This window comes from Leopardus geoffroyi, chromosome X (assembly GCF_018350155.1).
Source record: "Leopardus geoffroyi isolate Oge1 chromosome X, O.geoffroyi_Oge1_pat1.0, whole genome shotgun sequence".
Taxonomy (NCBI): Eukaryota; Metazoa; Chordata; class Mammalia; order Carnivora; family Felidae; genus Leopardus; species Leopardus geoffroyi.
Window position 1 is genome coordinate 15,187,387 of NC_059343.1, and position 18,355 is coordinate 15,205,741.

Consider the following 18,355-nt stretch of genomic DNA (forward strand, 5'->3'; position numbering starts at 1 on the left):
GTGCTCGTGTGTTCCAGCCTGCTTCCCCTTCTGCCTGCCCGCCCCGTGGACTCGGAGCTCCGACACCAGGTACGGCGGCTTCCGGAGCCCGCTTAACCAGCTCCCGCATTTGCATAAGCCCCTTCCAGTGGTTTCGTATGTATACACATACACACATGGATCGTCCCGGCTCGGCCTCGGGTTGAACCCCGACTGATACAAAATTTCGCGCCGAGAGTGGTTCCAAAAGAACAGAATCTTAATGAGTGCTCCGAATGTGTACAACCTGATGTATCTGGAGCCCCTGCCCCGATGTCTCCTATGAAAATCCGCGGATGATCCCAGGATAGCGGTTTTAAGGCAGTCCGGCATGAGTCTTTTTGTTGCTTCCTGAGTAGCATTTGGTTATCTCTTCTTGGCGTTCTTTCTGGAACTCTCATTTTTTTCTCCTGGGCTTCCAGTCGCGAATTAATTATTTGCCTTTGTTGGAATTTTCACCGAAAGAATATACTTTGATTTTCCTCGAGATTGGTAACTAATGTCTATTTAGTGCCACGATTTTGTAGTTTTGTGCTTTGTGTTGGTGATTTCATCGTTGAAAGCGGCCCTCAAACATAGTGCTGAAGTTCTTGCTTGTGTTGTTCCTAAAGTGCAAGGAGGCCTTGGCGGGGCGGGGCGGGGGGGTGGGGGGGGGGTGGAGAGACAGGTGTTTCAGAGAAAACAGGTGCGTTAGATAAGCTTCCTTCATCCGTGTTGATGAATCATCTATGTGTATGAAATGGGGCGTCTGTGAACAGAAACACACCTACAATGAGGTTATGTTACTGATCATTTGACGAAAATCTTGTGACCGAAGTCTCGCAGGGACTGAGCCCTGTATTTCCCCAGGAGCGCTGCTTCAGTGTTCACGAAACCAGTGGTTGCCGTGATTGTATAGAACACAAATACTACAAATAACCAGAATGGACTGTATTCTCAAAAAAAAAAAAAGTGGTTTTCCAGACCGTTAAGCTCTTTCATCCGCCGGAAATGATTTTGGGGTGTGAGGTGGAGGCACCGTTTATCGAATAGTTCGTTCTTTTTTTTTTTTTAAATAATTTTTAAAATTTATTTAGAGGGAGAGTGTGTGTGTGAACGGGGTGGGGAAAGCAGAGAGAGAGAGAGAGAGAGAGAGAGACAGAGAATCCCAAACAGGGTCTGTGCTGTCAGCACAGAGCCCTACACGGGGCTCCACCTGGTCAACCTAACTGAGATCATGAGCTGAGCCAAAATCAAGAGTTGGCACTTAACCAACTGAGTCACTCGGGCGCCCCTTGAATAGTTCATTGTTTCCCACTCGTTTGAAATGCACCTGTGTCATATAGCAAGCTCCGTTTCTAAGCTGAGGATCCGTTGGTCTCTGGTCTGTCTGCTCACAAATACCTCACGTATTTTAACGCTCCAGCTTAGAGTAGTCTTTGTAGCTGCCATTAGGAGCCCCGACCGTCCCCCATCTTTATTCTTCGTCAAAATGTCTCGGGTCCTTTAGTCCTCTGTATACATTGTAGGACTTCTGTGAAGGAGCCACCCAGGCGCCCCTCTTACAATCTTTTTTAAAAGATTTATTCCAAGATACATTAAGGGGTCTCACCTATTTCTTTCAATTCTGCTGGCTCTTGTTTTTTTTTTTTTTTTCATAGGGTTTAGTTCTTTTTTTTTTTTTTTTTAATTTTTTTTTCAACGTTTATTTATTTTTGGGACAGAGAGAGACAGAGCATGAACGGGGGAGGGGCAGAGAGAGAGGGAGACACAGAATCGGAAACAGGCTCCAGGCTCTGAGCCATCAGCCCAGAGCCCGACGCGGGGCTCGAACTCACGGACCGCGAGATCGTGACCTGGCTGAAGTCGGACGCTCAACCGACTGCGCCACCCAGGCGCCCCACATAGGGTTTAGTTCTATTCGGATTTGTTATCTTCCTTTCTAGTCCTCAGTCATTTTATGTGCATTTCTTTTATAATTGCTTTCTGGCTATTTCCCTGTATTTCGAGTTTATGGGGGTATAATTGTGTGTGCAGACTCTTGATCCGGTTGGATTGTTCTCTCCTGGGCTCGGCCATTTTTTATTGTAGACATCTCGTTAGCAGGGTTTGCGATTTGTTTTTGGTGTGTGTGTGTGTGTGTGTGTGTGTGTGTGTGTGTGTGTGTAAAATTCCATGATATTTGTTTGGGATGTGGGCACAATTCTTCAGAGAAGTTTTTTGTTTGCTTCTGCCTTGGGCCGTGGTAGTATCACTGCTTGAGGAATAATTCTGTTACTTTTTAGTCTGGAGTTGCTGAACTATGTGGGTAGAGTAAAAGCAATGTGAATTGTGGTCCTGTGGCTTTGAGTTCTCAGAGAGCTTTTCTTTATTTTCCCCCACACAAAGCCCTGTGTCCCGTAGTCTCTCTTGTTTTCAGATCTTTTCATAAATAAAAGAGTCCTCTAAGGGTCTTGGCTTTATGCAAAGTACTCAGTTCCAATCCCCTACCTTCCAAAGCTTCATTTACTACCCCTGTGTGGGAATGAACACCAAACCCCTGGGTTCTGGAGACAAATACCCTCCCCCGTTAGCTTAAGCACCCACTCTGTGCCCTTTCGTTTCCCTCTTTGTTTTTGGCACCTGGGGATTTGCTTTTATTATTTGTGAGCTTAGCCGCACATTTGTCATAATTATGTTACATTTTACCCTGTACTTGTAGGTGATTATAGTAAAAGGATTTTCAAGTTGTCTGAGTCCACCATATTGCTAGAAGCCAATAAATAGTCTTTTGGTATCTACTGCTATTTGTTAATAATCTTGAGGCTTCATGTTTTTACTTGGACAATGAAGTTTATAATAGGCCATGGTGCTTGAATTACACAATACTGTCATTTAGTGAATCTCAATTTGTAGAATTTTGTTTATTTTAGAGACAGGGCAAGTGAGGGAGAGGGGCAGAGGCAGAGAGAGAATCTCAAGCCGGTTCCACACTTAGCAGGCTCGATCCCATGACCCTGGGATCATGACCTGAGCCAAAATCAGGAGTCAGGCACTCAACGAACTGAGCCACCCAGGCGCCCCTAGTGAGTCTCAATTTTTACACTTTGGTAGAACATATTTCTAAATAATTTTCCTCTTTAATGTTTGTTTTTTACATAAATGGAATATTATACATTAAAAAAAAAACAGGGGCACATTTTATTCCTCTTTTCCCTCTTCTCCCCCAACATAAGCATGGCCCTCATCATCCTGTCTCACTCACCTGGGGAAGCCATGTTAACCTACTCTATGGCCTTCCATATTTCCATCTGTCTCATAGGAACCTGTACAGACCTGTATCTGTCCTCATACAAGCATCGATTTACACACACAGTAATACATAAGGTGGTTTGATTACTATATGCTATATAAAAATGGGGTTATATTATGCATATTTTTCTGCATTCTTTTCTCAACCAATAATACCTACTTGAAATCCCTGCAAGTTGTAATGGCTCTAATTCTTTTTCTTTTTTGAATACACACATCAATGAATACACCTATGTAACCAGCACCCAGATCAAGAAACGGAACACAACCAGTGTCCCGGGATCCCCCAATCCCCCTCATGCCTTCTTCCATGTATCTCTTCCCCCCCCTCCACACCCCCATATAAGGGCAACTATCATCGTGACTTGTAACAGCATAGATTTGGCTTTGGCCTCCTTTGTGCCTGGTGTACATGGAATCATTCAGTACATCCTCTTTTGTACAACATGGTACCATGACATTCATAAGGTTGTTGTATGTAGTCGTAGTTTGTGCCTTCTGGTTAGTCTATAATATCCTATTGTGTGAATATACCAGCAGTTATTTATTCTACTGAGAGGCTTTGGGGTAATGATGGACGGTGCTACCATGAACATTTTGTTCATTAATTGGTTCTTTTTAGTGGCTATATAATAATTCCGTGCTACAGAGGACCACCCTTGATTTGGCCGGCCTGCTTTTAGTAGGTATTTACTTCGTTTCCAGCTCTTGACCACTAAGGCAAAGCTGCAATACATACTTTTTATTACGTTTATTTATTTTTGAGAGACAGAGAGAGCACAAGTAGGGGAGGCGTAGAGAGAGAAGGAGACACAGATCCGAAGCAGGCTCCAGGCTCTCAGCTGTCAGCACAGAGCCCGATGCGGGGCTCGAACTCACAAACTGCGAGATCATGACCTGAGCCGAAGTCAGACGCCCAACCGACTGAGCCACCCAGGTGCCCCAAAGCTGCAACACGTATTGCATGTGCCTACATAGGGGTACCAGTCCATCCCTCCCGATGGGACAGACGGCCAGAAGTTGAATTGCTGGTTAGTATAGTAATCGTCTTTCAAAACTGAGAGCTGTTGTTCTATTGTCTTCCCCAAATTCGGTGGCAATGCCATTTCCATCAGACGTGTTTGAAAATTCCCTTCTCCCTCAACTCTACCAGCATGAGATGTTATAGTTCTGGTTTGTGAATCTGATGGGTATGAAATGACATCTCATAAGTACTTTAATTTTTATTCTCTACTAGAGAATTTGAGCATCTTTTCATGGGTTTGGACACGCTGTTCTGTGGATTGCATGTTCATTTTTTTGCTTACTTTTTGAGCTTTTAATCTTAGCAGTTTGTAAAATATTTTTGTACACGATAGAAGTTAACCCTTTGTCATTTGTGTTAGAAATGTTTGTCCACATCTTTCTGTCTGTTGACTTTGTCATATTATCTTTGCCATACAAAAGTTCTTATGCTTTAAATAGCAAATATACCATATGTGCTTTTTTTACTTTCATAATATGCATTTTTTATCTTCATAGGAGTATAGTTGACACGCGATGTTACATCAGTTTCAGTTGTACAGTGAGATTCACCAAAGTGTGTAGCCCTCATCTATGCTGATACACGCCTGTGGCTGTACCATTGACCGCATTCCCTCTTCTGTGCCTTTTATTCCCATGATTTACTCATTCCGTACCTGGAGGCCCGTATCTACTACTCCCCTTCGCCATTTTGCTCAACACTCTCCCCTCGCCCCTCTCGGAGCCATCAGCTTATTCTCTGTATTTATAGGTTTGATTCTGCTTTTTGTTTGTGTATTCATTTGTCTTCTTTTTAGATTCCACTTACGAGTGAAATCCTATGATATTTGTCTTCCTCAGTCTGACTTGTTTCTCTTAGCATAATACCCTCTAGGTCCAGCCATGTTGTCTCAGATGGCATGATCTCATCCCCCTTTATGGCTGTGTAATGTGCCATTATATGTATGTATACAACCCCCCCCCCACCCACCCACACACACACACACATCTTCCTTATCCATTTATCTGTCAAGGGACACTTAGGTTGCTTCCATATCTTGGCTATTATAAACAAAGCTGCGATCAACACAGGTGTGTCTATCTTTTTGAAGTAATGTTTTGTTTTCTTTGGATAAATACCCAATAGTGGAATTCTTGGATCATATGGTATTTTTAATTTTTCAAGGAACCTCTATACTGTTTTCCACAGTGGCTGCACCAATTTGCATTCCCTCTAATAGTGCTCGAGGGTTCCTTTTTCTCCACCTCCTCACCAGCACTTGTTACTTCTTGTGTTTTTGATTCTAGCCATTCTGAACAGGTGTAAGGTGATCTTTCATTGAGGTGTTGATATATATTTCCCTGATGATTAGGGATGTGGAACATCTTGTCATGTTTCTGTTGGCCAGCTGTATGTATTCTTTAAAAAAAAAAATGTCTATTCAGGTCTTCTGCCCATTTTTTAATTGGATTTTTTGGGGGTTTTTTGGTGTTGAGTTGTACAAGGTCTATGTATTTTGGATATTAACCCCTTATCAGATATATTATTTGCAAACGTATTCTCCCATTCAGTAGGTTGTCTTTTTGTTATGTTGATGGTTTCTTTCACTGTGCAAAAGCTTTTTACTTTGATGTCCCAATAGTTTATTTTTGCTTTTGTTTCCCTTGCCTTGGGAGACCTATCTAGAAAGATGTTGCTATGGCCACTGTCTGAGAAATTACTGCCTGTGCTCTCTTCTAGGATTTTTATGGTTTCAGATCTCACATTTAGGTCTTTAATCCACTCTGAGTTTATTTTTGTATATGGTATTAAAAGGTGGTCCAGTTTCACTCTTTTACAGGTAGCTGTTCACTTCTCTGAGCACCATTTGTTGAAGAGACTATGTTTCCCCCGTTGTATAATCTTGCCTCCTTTGTCATAGATGGGACAAAGGATTCGGCATGTAATTGAGTTTATTTCTGGGCTCTCTATTCCATCCCATTGATCTTTGTGTCTTGTTCTGTGCTGGTATCCTGCCATTTTGATTACTAAACTTTGTAATGTATCTTGAAATCTGGAATTGTGATACGTCCAACTTTTTTTCTTCTTTCTCGAGATTGATTGCTCTGGCCATTTGGGGTCTTTTGTGGTTCCGTGCAAATTTTGTGTTATTTGTTCTAGTTTTGTGAAAAACTGTTTGTATTTTGATAGAAATAGCATTGACTCTGTAGATTGGGTAATATGGACATTTTAACAATATTCTTCTAATCTATGAGCATGGAATATCTTTCTGTGTCATTTTGAATTTCTTTCATTAGTGTTTTATAGTTTTTGGACTACGTGTCTTTTACCTCTTTGGTTAAGTTTATTCCTAGGTATTTTATTCCTTTTGGTGCAGTTGTAAATTTCTTCTTCTTTTTTTTAGTGCTTATTTTTGAGAGAGAAAGAGAGAGAGAGAGAGACAGAACATGAGCGGGGAAGGGCAGGGAGAGAGAGAGGGAGACAGAGAATCTGAAGCAGGCTCCAGGTCTGAGCTGTCAGCACAAAGCCAGACATGAGGCTTGAACCCACAAACCACAAGATCAGACCTGAGTGGAAGTCAGACGCTCAACTGACTGAGCCACCCAGGTGCCCCAGCAATTGTAAATTTCTTAATTTCTTTCTGCTACTTTGTTATTGGTATGTAGAAATGCTACAAATTTGGGGGTATTGACTTCGTATTTTGAAACTTTACTGAATTCATTTATTATAGTAGTTTTTTGGTCATGTCTTTAGGATTTTCTATGTATAGTATCATGTCATCTGCAAATAATGACAGTTTAGCTTCTTAACCAATATGTATTCCTCTTCTTTTTCTTGTCTGATTGCTGTGGTTAGGACTTCCAGTACTATGTTGGATACAAGTGGTGAGAGTGGACATCCTTGTCTTGTTCCTGATCTTAGACAAAACGCTCCTAGTGTTTTACAATTACGATGTTAGCTGTGGGTTTGTTAAATATGGCCTTTATTATGTTGAGGTGTGTTCCCTCTAACCCTGTTTTATTGAGAGTTTTTATCATGAACGAATGCTGACTTTTGTCAAATCCTTTTTCTGCATCTGTTGAGATGATCATATGATTGTTATCTTTCATTTTGCTGATATGTATCACGTTGATTAATTTGCAAATATTGAACCATCCTTGTATCCCTGGAATAAATCTCATTTGGTTGTGGCGAATTATCTTTTTAATGTATTGTTGTATGTGGTTTGCTAATATTTTGTTGAGGATTTTTTCATCTATGATCATCAGGGATATTGACCTGTAGTTTTGTTTTGTTTTCCTTTGTGTGTGTGTGTGTGTGTGTGTGTGTGTGTGTGTGTGTGTGTGTGGTCCTTGTCTGGTTTTGGTATCAAGGTAATGTTGGCCTTGTAGAATGTATTTGGAAACTTTTTCCTTCCCTTTTATTTTTTGGGATAGTTTGGGGACAATAGGTGTTGAGTTTCTTTAACTGTTCGGTAGAATTCACCTGTGAATCCATCTTTTTATTTTTGGGTAGTTTTTTGATTACCAACTGAATTTTGTTACTTATAATCTGTTCAGATTTTCTATTTCCTCTTGGTTCAGTTTTGGAAGATTCTATGTTTCTAGGAATTTATCCATTTGTTTTAGATTGTCTAATTTGTTGGCATATAAGCTTTCATAGTATTCTCTTATAATTCTTTGTATTTCTGTGGTGTCAGTTGTTACTTCTCTCTTGTTTCTGATTTTATTTATCTGGGTCCTTTCTGTTTTTTCTTGATGAATCTGGGTAAGGCTTTGTCAATTTTGTTGAACTTTTCAAAAAACCAGATTTTGGCTTCATTGATTTTTTTTTTTTTTCTATTTGATTTGGTGTTTTTTTTGTTTTTGTTTTTTGTTTTTTGTTTTTTTTTTTTAGTCTGTACGTCATTTACTATTGCTCTTGTTTGCATTATTTCCTTTCTTTTACTCACCTTGGGCTTTATTATTCTTTTTCTAGTTCCTTAGGTACAAGGTTAGATTATTTATTTGAGCTTTTTGTTCCCTGACGTAGGCCTGTATCTCTGTATATTTCCCTCTTAGAACTGCTTTCACTGTGTCCCAAAGATTTGGGGCTGTTGTGTTCTCAGTTGTTTCCATGTATTTTTTTTTAAAATTTCTTCTTTGATTGCTTCACTGACCCTTTGGTTGCTTAGTATCATGTTATTTAGTTTCCATGTGTTTGTGTTTTTTTCCAGTTTTTTATGTGTGCTTTATTTCTAGCTTCATACCATTGTGATTGGAAAAGATGCATGTTATGATTGCAATCTTCTTAAGTTTATTGAGACTTATTTTGTGGCCTAATATGTAATCTATCTGGAGAATGTTCCATGTGTACCTGAAAAGAATGTCTATTTTGTTGCTTTTGGATGGAATGTTCTGTATATATCTGTTAGGTCCATCTGGTCCAATGTGTCATTCAAAGACATAGTTTCCATGATTTTCTGCCTGGATGATCTATCCATTGATGTAAATAGGGTGTTAAAGTCCCCTACTATTATTACATTACCATCAGTTTCTCTCTTTATGTCCATTAATACTTACCTTATGTATTTAGATGCTCTAGTGTTAAGTGCATAGATATTTGAAATTGTTATCTACTCTTATTGGATTTATCCTTTTATCATTATGTAATGCCCTTCCTTGTCTCTTGTTACTATCTTTTTTTTTAAAGTCTATTGTGTCTGATATAAGTATTGCTACCCTAGCTTTTTTTCCCCACTCCATTTGCATGGTAAATGTTTTTCCATTCCTTCACTTTCAGTCTGTATGTGTCTTTTTTTTAATTAAAAAATGTTTTAATGTTTGTTTATTTCTGAAAGAGAAAGAGAGCACAAGCGGGAGAGGGGCACAGAGAGAGGGAGACACAGAATCCGAAGCAGGCTCTAGGTTCTGCGATGTCAGCACAGAGCCTGACATGGGACTCGAACCTACAAGCTCTTAGATCATGACCTGAGCTGAAGCCGGATGCTTAACTGACTGAGTCACCCAGACGCCCCCAGTCTTACGTGTCTTTAGGTCTGAGGTGACTTTCCTGTAGGCAGTATATAGATGCGTTTTGTTTTTTTTATCCATTTCACCACCCTGTGTCTTTTGATTGGAGCATTTAGGTCATTTATATCTGAAGTAATTATTCATAGGCCTGTATTTACTGCCATTTTGTTATTTGTTTTCTGGTTGCTTTTGTAGTTCTTCTCTGTTCTTTTGTCTCTTGTTCTCTTTTTTTGGGGATTGATGAATTTCTTTAGTACTATATTTGGCTTTCTTCTTATTTTTTGTGGTTCCTATATTACATTCTAAGTAAATAGTCTATATTAGTTTATTGTCATTTAAGTTCAAATACATTCTAAAAAAACCCAAAAACCAAAACACAGAAAAATTTTTCTCTTTCCCCTTCTTTTCCTTTTTACTCCCTCCTCTGTGTTTGATGTATATGTTGTCATATTTTATATCTTTTTATTCATAATTTTCTGATGTCTAATTATGGACATTTCTTTTCCACCTAAAGACGTCCCTTTAACATTTCTTGTAAGGGTGGTTTAGGGGTGATAAACGTATCTTTTGTTTGTCTAGGAGAACTGTATCTCTTCTTCAAATCTGAATGATAACTTTGTCAGGTGGAGTATTCTTGGTTGTAGGGTTTTTTCCTTTCAGCGCTTTGATTACATTGTACCACTCCCTTCTGGCTTGCCAAGTTTCTGCTGAGAAATCAGCTGATAGCTTTATGGGGTTGTCACTTGAAGGTAACTTTTTGTGTTTCTCTTTCCGCTTTCAAAATTCTCTATCTTTAACCTTTGACATTTTAGTTATTGTTTGTGATGGTGTGGACCTCCTCAGGTTCATCTTGTTTGGAACTCTGGTGCTTCTTGGACTTGGATGTCCTTTTCTTCCCTAGGTTGGGGAGGTTTTCAGCTATTATTTCTTCAAATAAGTTTCCTACCCCTTTCTCTCTTCTCGGCCTCCTCCCCTTTCCCCCCTCCCCCCCATAATGCAAATGTTGGTCTGCTTGGTGTCTAAGAGATCCCTTAACTTATCCTCATTTTTAAAAATTCTTTTCTCTTTTGGCTGTTCAGCTTGGGCGCTTTCCATTGCTCTGTCTTCCAGATTGCTGATATGTTCTTCCGCATCTGCTAATCTGTTGATTTCCTCTAGTGTTTTTACTTTTATCTGTTACTGTATTCTTCAACTCTGATTGGTTCTTTTTTATATTTTCTATCTCTTTATTGGCGATCTCACTGAATTCTTCCACTCTTCTCTCCAACCCAGTGAGCATCTTTATGACATGTAAATTCTTTATCAGGCATATTGCTTTTCTCTGTTTCATTTAGTTTTTCTGAGATTGTTTTTCTTGTTCTTTTCTTGAACATATTTTTCTGTCTCCCTGTTTTGCTTGACTTTCTGTGTTTGTTTCCATGGATTAGATGGAATGGCTACTTCTCCTAAACTTGAAGGAATGGTCTCGTTTGGTCATCTCCTATATCAACTGTGTGTGCTTGGTGGCTTTTGCTGGCTGGCTGGAGCTGTGGCTGGCATGGGCTGGGGGCACGGGGGTTCCATGTAGCAGGTGCCCTGTCAGGACAGCTAAAACTGAAGTGGATGCGTGCTGCAGTGTCCAAGGGATCTATCCCCTGAGGGCACTCCAGCAGGATCGTTGAAGCTGAAATAGGCACAAGCCAGAGTGTGCCATGGTGCTCTGCAAGGGGTGCCTTGGTGGGGTGGCTGGAGCTGATGTGGTGTGTAGGGGAAGAGGTCCTTGAGCTCTCTGTGCAGAGATGGCCTACTGGGATAGCTGAAAGTAAAGTGGGTGCTAGCTGGGGAGAACCCAGGGCTCTGCCCAGAGAAGGTACCTTGGCTAGATAGCTGACGCAGAAATGGATATAAACCAGGGTGTTCTTGTACTCCGCACAGAGGTTGCTCTGAAGGGCTGGCTGGAACTGAGGTAAGACACAGGCTGGGAGGTCCTGGGGTGCTTTGCATAGGGGGCACCCTGGCAGGACAGCTAAAGCTAAAAGGGGCATGGGCCATGTGATCCCTGGGCTCTCCCTGTAAAATGTGCCCTGGTGGGACGGCTGAAGCTCACTGGGGCACAAGCCAGGGTGTCCCAGGGTGCTTTGTGCAGCGGATGCCCTCGCTAGGCACCTGTAGCCAAGGCCATTGCAGGCGAGTGGGTTCCAAGGCACTCTACACAGGGGGCGCCCTCGCGGTGTGGCCGAAACTGATGCAGGCACAGGCCTGGGGTTCCCGGGCACTCCATGCAGCTGGATCAGAAGCCGATGTCCGCTGAGATGTTCTGGCGTGCTCTACATCAGCGGTGCCCTAGCAAGCCATCTGAAGCCAAAGGGGTGTGGGCCTGGGGTATTCTGGGGGTACTTTGCACCTGTGTCACGTTGGTGTGAGGGCTGGGCCCGTAGTGAGTGCTAACCAGGGGTATCCCAGTGTGCACTGCCCCGTGGTCATCTTGGTGGGGCAGCTGGAGCTGGTGTGAGCTAGAGGCCCCGGGGTTTGCTGAAGTGGCAGGCCAGTTAGCGGGCCCAGATTGTGCATCGGTCTGTGCTTTCAAGGTAGAAGGGGAGTATAAACTATGTCCGTTAGCCCTTCCCACCCAGAGCGAGTTCCAGTAGTGCTCCCCCACCACTGGGTGGAGCTCTAGGGCAGACACGTTTATTATGCTCCTTGCCTTTTCTCTCTTTTTTGAGAGAGAGAGAGCGCGCGTGCGCGAGCTTGAGCGCGCAAGCGCCCACCTGTAGGTGAGCAGGGGAGGGGCAGAGGGAGAGGGAGAGAGAAAATCTTAAGCAGGCTCCATGCTCAGCACGGAGCCTCACGTGGGGCTCCGTCGCTTGACCGTGAGATCATGACCTGAGCTGAAACCGAGAGTTGGACACTTAACTGACTAAGCCACCCAGGTGCCCCGCTGGTTGCCCTTTTAAATTGTGGCTCTTTAGAGAAAGAAAACAATAATTACGCAATTAAAAAGAAAGAAAAAAACAGAGCCAAACCAGAATAAGACAAAAAACTCCCATGGCTTATTTTCTATGCCCCAGCGCTCCCGGGGCTGGTGTGGGCTTGTGAACCCTGTGTGTTTGTTTTTATAAATTCTGTAACTGCAAAAGGTCTCGTTCTCTCTGGATGACTTAGTTACTCTCTTGGATTTTCTGGCAAGATTTTTATTTCCTTGCCTTTAAGTCCTTAGGTCCAGGACTTTGTTTTACATACTATAATCTATTGTTTATTTGTATGTTCTTTCATACGGATACCCTGTTGTTTGTTGAATAGTTCATGCTTTGCTACTGAATCGAACCACCAAACTTGTCATATCCTACCTATTTCCCTGTCATATCCTACCTATTTCTCAAATATCCCAATATTCTAGATTTTCTAGATGTTTCCATTAATTTTTGTTTCTGTTATACTACTGTTAAATTGATTTTTGTGCTTTATAGAACTCCCTCATTTGTGTTAAGGCCCCTTCACTGTTCCTTTCGTCCTTCTTAGCTATTCTCAGACATTCATTTCTCTATCTGAACTTTAAGATAACTTTATAGAATTCTAAGAAAAGTCCTGTTAAGATTCTAATTGAAATTGAATGCAACTTATATATTACATTTGGGAAATTTAACATTTTTCATTATTAAGTATTCCTATCTGAGAACAATTCTAACCTCCCATTGGTTCGTAAGTTGTTTTCTGTCTTTTAATAGGGTATTATAGGTGTTCACTTATGGGTCTTATGTCTCTCATACAAATTTTATTCCTGAATATTTTATACTTTTTTGCCACTGTTACAAATGAAAAACTTATCCCCATTTGCATTTCTAGATAATTGTTATTAGAGTAAAAAAAGCTGCTTGTTATTGTAATATGTTTGGTTTCTAACCTCATTACCAAATATTGTTAATAATTTTAAGTGTTTTAATAGGTTCTCTTGCGTTAACAGCAAACAAAACTAATTTATCTTTTCTCCTAGCGTGACTAGACATAGCAAAAAAGATATAGAATGCCCAGTTAAATACGAATTTCAGATAAACTACGAAGAATTTTTTAGGATAAATATGTCCCATGCAATATTTGGGGTATACTTACCCTAAAAAATGATTTATTGCTCGGGGTGCCTGGGTGGCTCCGTCGGTGAAGCATCTGACTCCTGATCTCGGCTCAGGTCATGATCTTGCAGTTCGTGACTTCAAGCCCCACATTGGGCTCCGTGCTGACAGTGTGGAGCCTGCTTGGGATTCTTTTTCTCTCCCCAAATAAATAAATAAACTTCAAAAAATTTATTCATTGTTCATTAGAAATTCTGCATTTTATCTGGCAACTCCACCTCTTTCCCAATGATTATACCCACTCTTTTATTTATTTTTATTTATTTAAAAAAACATTTTTTAATGTTTATTTTTGAGAGAGGGAGAGAGAGAGAGACAGAGTGTGTGCAGGGGAGGGGCACAGCGAGAGGGAGACACAGAATGTGAAGCAGGCCCCAGGCTCTGAGCTGTCAGCGTAGAGCCTGACATGGGGCTCGAACTCACAAGCCGTGAGATCAGTCAGCCCCAACTCACAAGCCGCGGTCAGGTGCTTAACTGACTGAGCCACCCAGGCACCCCTGTGGTTTTCTTCTTAACATATTTAGTAAAATTTTCTTTGTGGTCAGGTACCTGATCTGTTTCTGTAAATATTTCATGGACAACGTCTGTATTTTTCACTTGAGGTCAGGCTCTCTGTGTTGGTTACCCTAAGTTATTAGTTGTATCAATCATTTCATCTATGCTCCTACTGACTTTTTGCTTATTAGATATATCCAATTCTGAAAGAAGTGAATTAAAACATCTCTCCAACACTGTATTTTTATTATATCCTATTTGCGTTTCTAAAGGGTTTTTTTTTTTTTTGCCTTATGATTTTGGCATCTGTTATTGAATGCACATAAATTTATAAATGTTTTGTTGCTTAACTGTATATTTTTGTTGTATACAGTGTCCTTTTTGATCTTATTTAGTGTTTTCAGCATTAATTTTTTCTTTACATCTGTTTTTCCTTTCCTCTTTTTAGCATTTTTCTTATATCTTTTTGGCATTTTATTTTCTGTCTTTCTTTGTCACTTTGGTTTTCTTCTAAGCAGCATATACCTGGATTTTTATTTTTAGCTCCGAAAGGCTGTGTCTTTTATTGGGTAAATTCCGTTTAGCCAATTTTGGTGAATTGACTAATATGCTTGATTTTACTTATCTTACTCTACTTATTAAGCTGTTGTTTGGGGTTTTGTCCATTTTTTCTAGTTTGGTTAAGTTGACATTCATTCTAGTTCCCCCCGCATTAATAGCGACTATAGAGTTTTAATGGAACTTATAGGTGTATAGTTTTCTTATATTTGTGTGTTTTTGTATGGTTTTCATGAGAATTTTTTTTTTAAGTTTATTTGAAAGAGAGAGAGCATGAGCCAGGGAGGGGCAGAGAGAGAGAGAGGGAGAGAGAATCCCAAGCGGCCTCCATGCTCGATCTCATGAACCATGAAATCATGATCTAAGCCAAAATCAAGAGTTGGATTCTTAACTGACTGAGCCACCCAGGCGCCCCTCACACGAGAGTTTTAAGTGACAAAGTGGCAGAGATAATTCATGGAATTGAAAGTCAGACCAATGTCCTTGTAACTCTAATCCCAGTGATCTTTCCACGATAGCAGGGATTCAGAGCAAAGCCAAGCATTTCTAACTAAATGAACTGGGCTCATGTTTAGATCAGCTTCAGGTCAGAGTCTGTCCCTCTCTCCTGGGGCACATCGGTGATGGTCTCTAGTGAGCCAGACTTGTGTATCTCTGGTAAGAAGGGTGGATCCTCACTGTCACATGGCTTCGTGGGCCTGGTGTGGCCAGAATCGAAGGCCAGTTAGCTGTTGTTTTTCAAGAGGCCCTGTGGGAGGAGCCTGGACTTCCTGCCCTTTCAGGAATGTCTCTTTACGAGTTACGCCTTGTAATTCTGAGCATCTCAGGGCAGGGACAAATGTTCGGGTTCTGTCTCAAGAGGCTCAGGTAGATGGCATTCTGAGGGCCCCTATGGCTTTTAGGGCTGTCCCCAAGGGAGGAAGGCCTTGAATCGCCGGCGTGGATCGTCTCTGCCTTGAGCGCGGGCTGGAGGCCCTATTCCTGGCATTGAGGTCCCTTCCTGTCCTACACTGCTGCCTTCTTGGGTCTTTGCCCAACCATTGTCCTGGGGGGGGGGGGGGACTGCCATGGTGGGATCAGAGCCCGTGGCTCCCCTCCTGGGGTCCCTGGCCTCCTGAGAGGGCAGTCATCGTAACAGGAGTCCATAGGATGTCATTTCATAAGTCTCTCCAGAGACTGTTCATGGCGCTTCAAAATCTTGGGCCAACAAAAACGTCACATTTCTTTGCTTTTGGCAGGAATCCCAGCTCCTCCGCTTGGGAGCGCCATTTATCCTTGCTGCACAGAAACTTCATTTGGCTATTGTGTTGGCCTCCAATTAATAAATTACAGGAGAACAAATTAATTTACTGATCACTTGCAGCTTGGTAGATAAAATCCTTCGAAGCAGAGGGAACGTGGGGTAATAATAAAAAACATCCCTGTTGGGAAAAAAGTTGGGGATTCCTGAGGCCACTGAGAGCTCCCACAGAATCTGAGGTAGGGGCAGAGTCAACACCCCCGACCCCCATTAGTCTCCTGGGGCCGGCGTGAGGATCCCGGGGAGATGACTGCGTCGGAAGTTGCTGCGGCCTGACGCGTGCGATGAGGGTGGTTGTGTCTGGTCGCGGGGGCCCCGCTGACCAAGCCTGGGGTGGTTCGAAGGGGCGGGCGGTCCCCCAACACCACCCTGCCCTGCAAGTCCCCTCTCCGAGAACGTCGGAGCGGCAGGGGCCCCCCCGGGAGCACACGCGAGAGAGCCTCAGATGGCGTGTGAGACGACAGTGCTGTTCCCGCCCGGTTGCTGAGGCGAGGGGGACGCGCTTGTGTTTCCTCACCCTTGACGAAAGTGCCTGGGACAGGATGCGTTCCCACAGCCTGCGAACGCTGCCTCCGCCACGTCTCCGGGGTGCGGCTGCCCGCACAGCTGCGGCCCTGTTCCCTCGGTGACGTCACCGAAGGTCTGAGGACCGTGGTGGTGGCAGCGGGAGTGAAAGCTCGCCCGCTTCACGGATCCTCTAGGCCAAGGTCCGGTGTGAGTGTTTTGCGCGTGTTAACGCCTTCACCTTCACTGCCACCCCGGGAGGTACAGGCTGTTATCATCACTTCTATTTTGTGGACACAGAGACCAAGCCACCGGCCCCAGGTCGTGCCTCTGGCACACCCCGGAGCGGGGGGGGGGGGGGGGGGGGGGGGGGGGCTGCGAGCCTGCTGCCAGGCCCGGGGGTGGGGGTGGCGGGGATGGTTCTGCGAGCTCACTGGGCTGTGCTGTTTGGTAACTGTCCTGGATCCGAGTTAAGCAAAAACTGCACGGGGATCAGGAAACTCCATTTTCTTTTATTAAAAAAAAAAAAACAACAACCTTTTTTTAATGTTTGTTTTATTTTTGAGAGAGAGAGAGCATGAGTCAGGGAGGGGCAGAGAGAGAGAGAGGGAGACGCAGAATCCGAAGCGGGCTCCAGGCTCTGAGCTGTCAGCACAGAGCCCCACGCGGGGCTTGAACCCACGAACCACAAGAGATCATGACCTGAGCCGAACCCGACACTTAGCCAACTGAGCCACCCAGGCACCCCAGGAAACTCCCTTTTAACTTGGAGCTTCGACCTCTTCGCTCTCCCCAAATTTTACTTCAAAACCAAACCAAACCCCACCCAGCCCCGGAGACACGAGCAGTGCTTGAAATGGCTGGATTCCCCCTCCTTTCCTTTCCCCGGGGATCCGGAGGCATCAGCCCCAGGAGCTGGGGTGCCGGCCAGACCCTGCTCCTGCCCCTCTCTCCCCGGCCCGCTCCTAACCCCCCCACCCCGCCCCGCGCTAGGCTTTGTCCTCCACGAGGGAGAATGAAGGCCCAGGGGAGAGGGCGCAGGATCTTGAAGCGATGCACAAAGACCCCGAACGAAGGAGATATAAATGGAAACTCTGAGGCTGTGTGATTCACTCACCATCATGACTCATGCTCTGCTAAGGGTTCCGTGAACAATATGTTCGCAGTCTGATTTAATTATAGCCCCGATTCACTGCTGCCTCGGTGAGCTTCCGAGCGCACCCCATGCCTCACTACGCTGCCATGCGGGCCGAGCTGCGATGCCTCCCTGGGGGACGGGGGAGGGGGCCCTGGAAACGGTTTGCTGCCGCGGGTCACATCACACGCGGTGGGACAGCTCTGGGGGGGGTGGGGGGGGACCTGGGCAGGGAGGGCGGCCGCCCCAAACGAGCCGACCAAGCTTTGTGGTGGGTGTCAAGCCCACTGGGGTGTCTGCCTCTTGGGCTTCCCCTCCGTGCGGAGGCTGGAGCTGGTGTGTGGGTGCAGGTGACGGACCGAGGGAGGGAGAGGATGGCGGGAAGCCCAAGGCCGCTGCCAAGCGCGGGGGGCCATGCCTTCCCCGCTCCTGCCACCGCTTGGAGTTTCCGCACCCGAAGGGGATTGGCTCGCACACGGAAAGCTGCGCCCACAGTTACAGCCCGGATCTAACTAGCAGTCGGGTCCCCCGCCCCGCCCCGCCCCCAAGCAAGAAGGCCCCCGGGTGCATTTCAGTGGAAAGGGAGCGGTCCTTGCGCGGGTACCGGGTATTGTGCATAATTAACACCAGCTCAGCTGGCGTCTGCGTGCGGGGGGGGGGGGGGGGGGGGGGAATGGGAAGGGAAGGAGGGCGACGACCCCGCCGGCTTCAGGGCTGCCCGATAAAATACAGGGCACCCAGTTACCTTCGAATTCCAGATGCTGCATCATTTTGCAGCCTCAGCATGTCGCAAATATTAACTGGGACATGCTTGCGCTCAAAATGTATTGGTTGTTTACCAGAAATGCTAATTTAACTGGGCATCCTGTGGTTTTTCATTTGCTAACTGTGGCGACCGTCCAAGGCCTTTCAAATCCCACAGCTTCTGCCTCTCTGCCACCAAGGCGTTGTGGA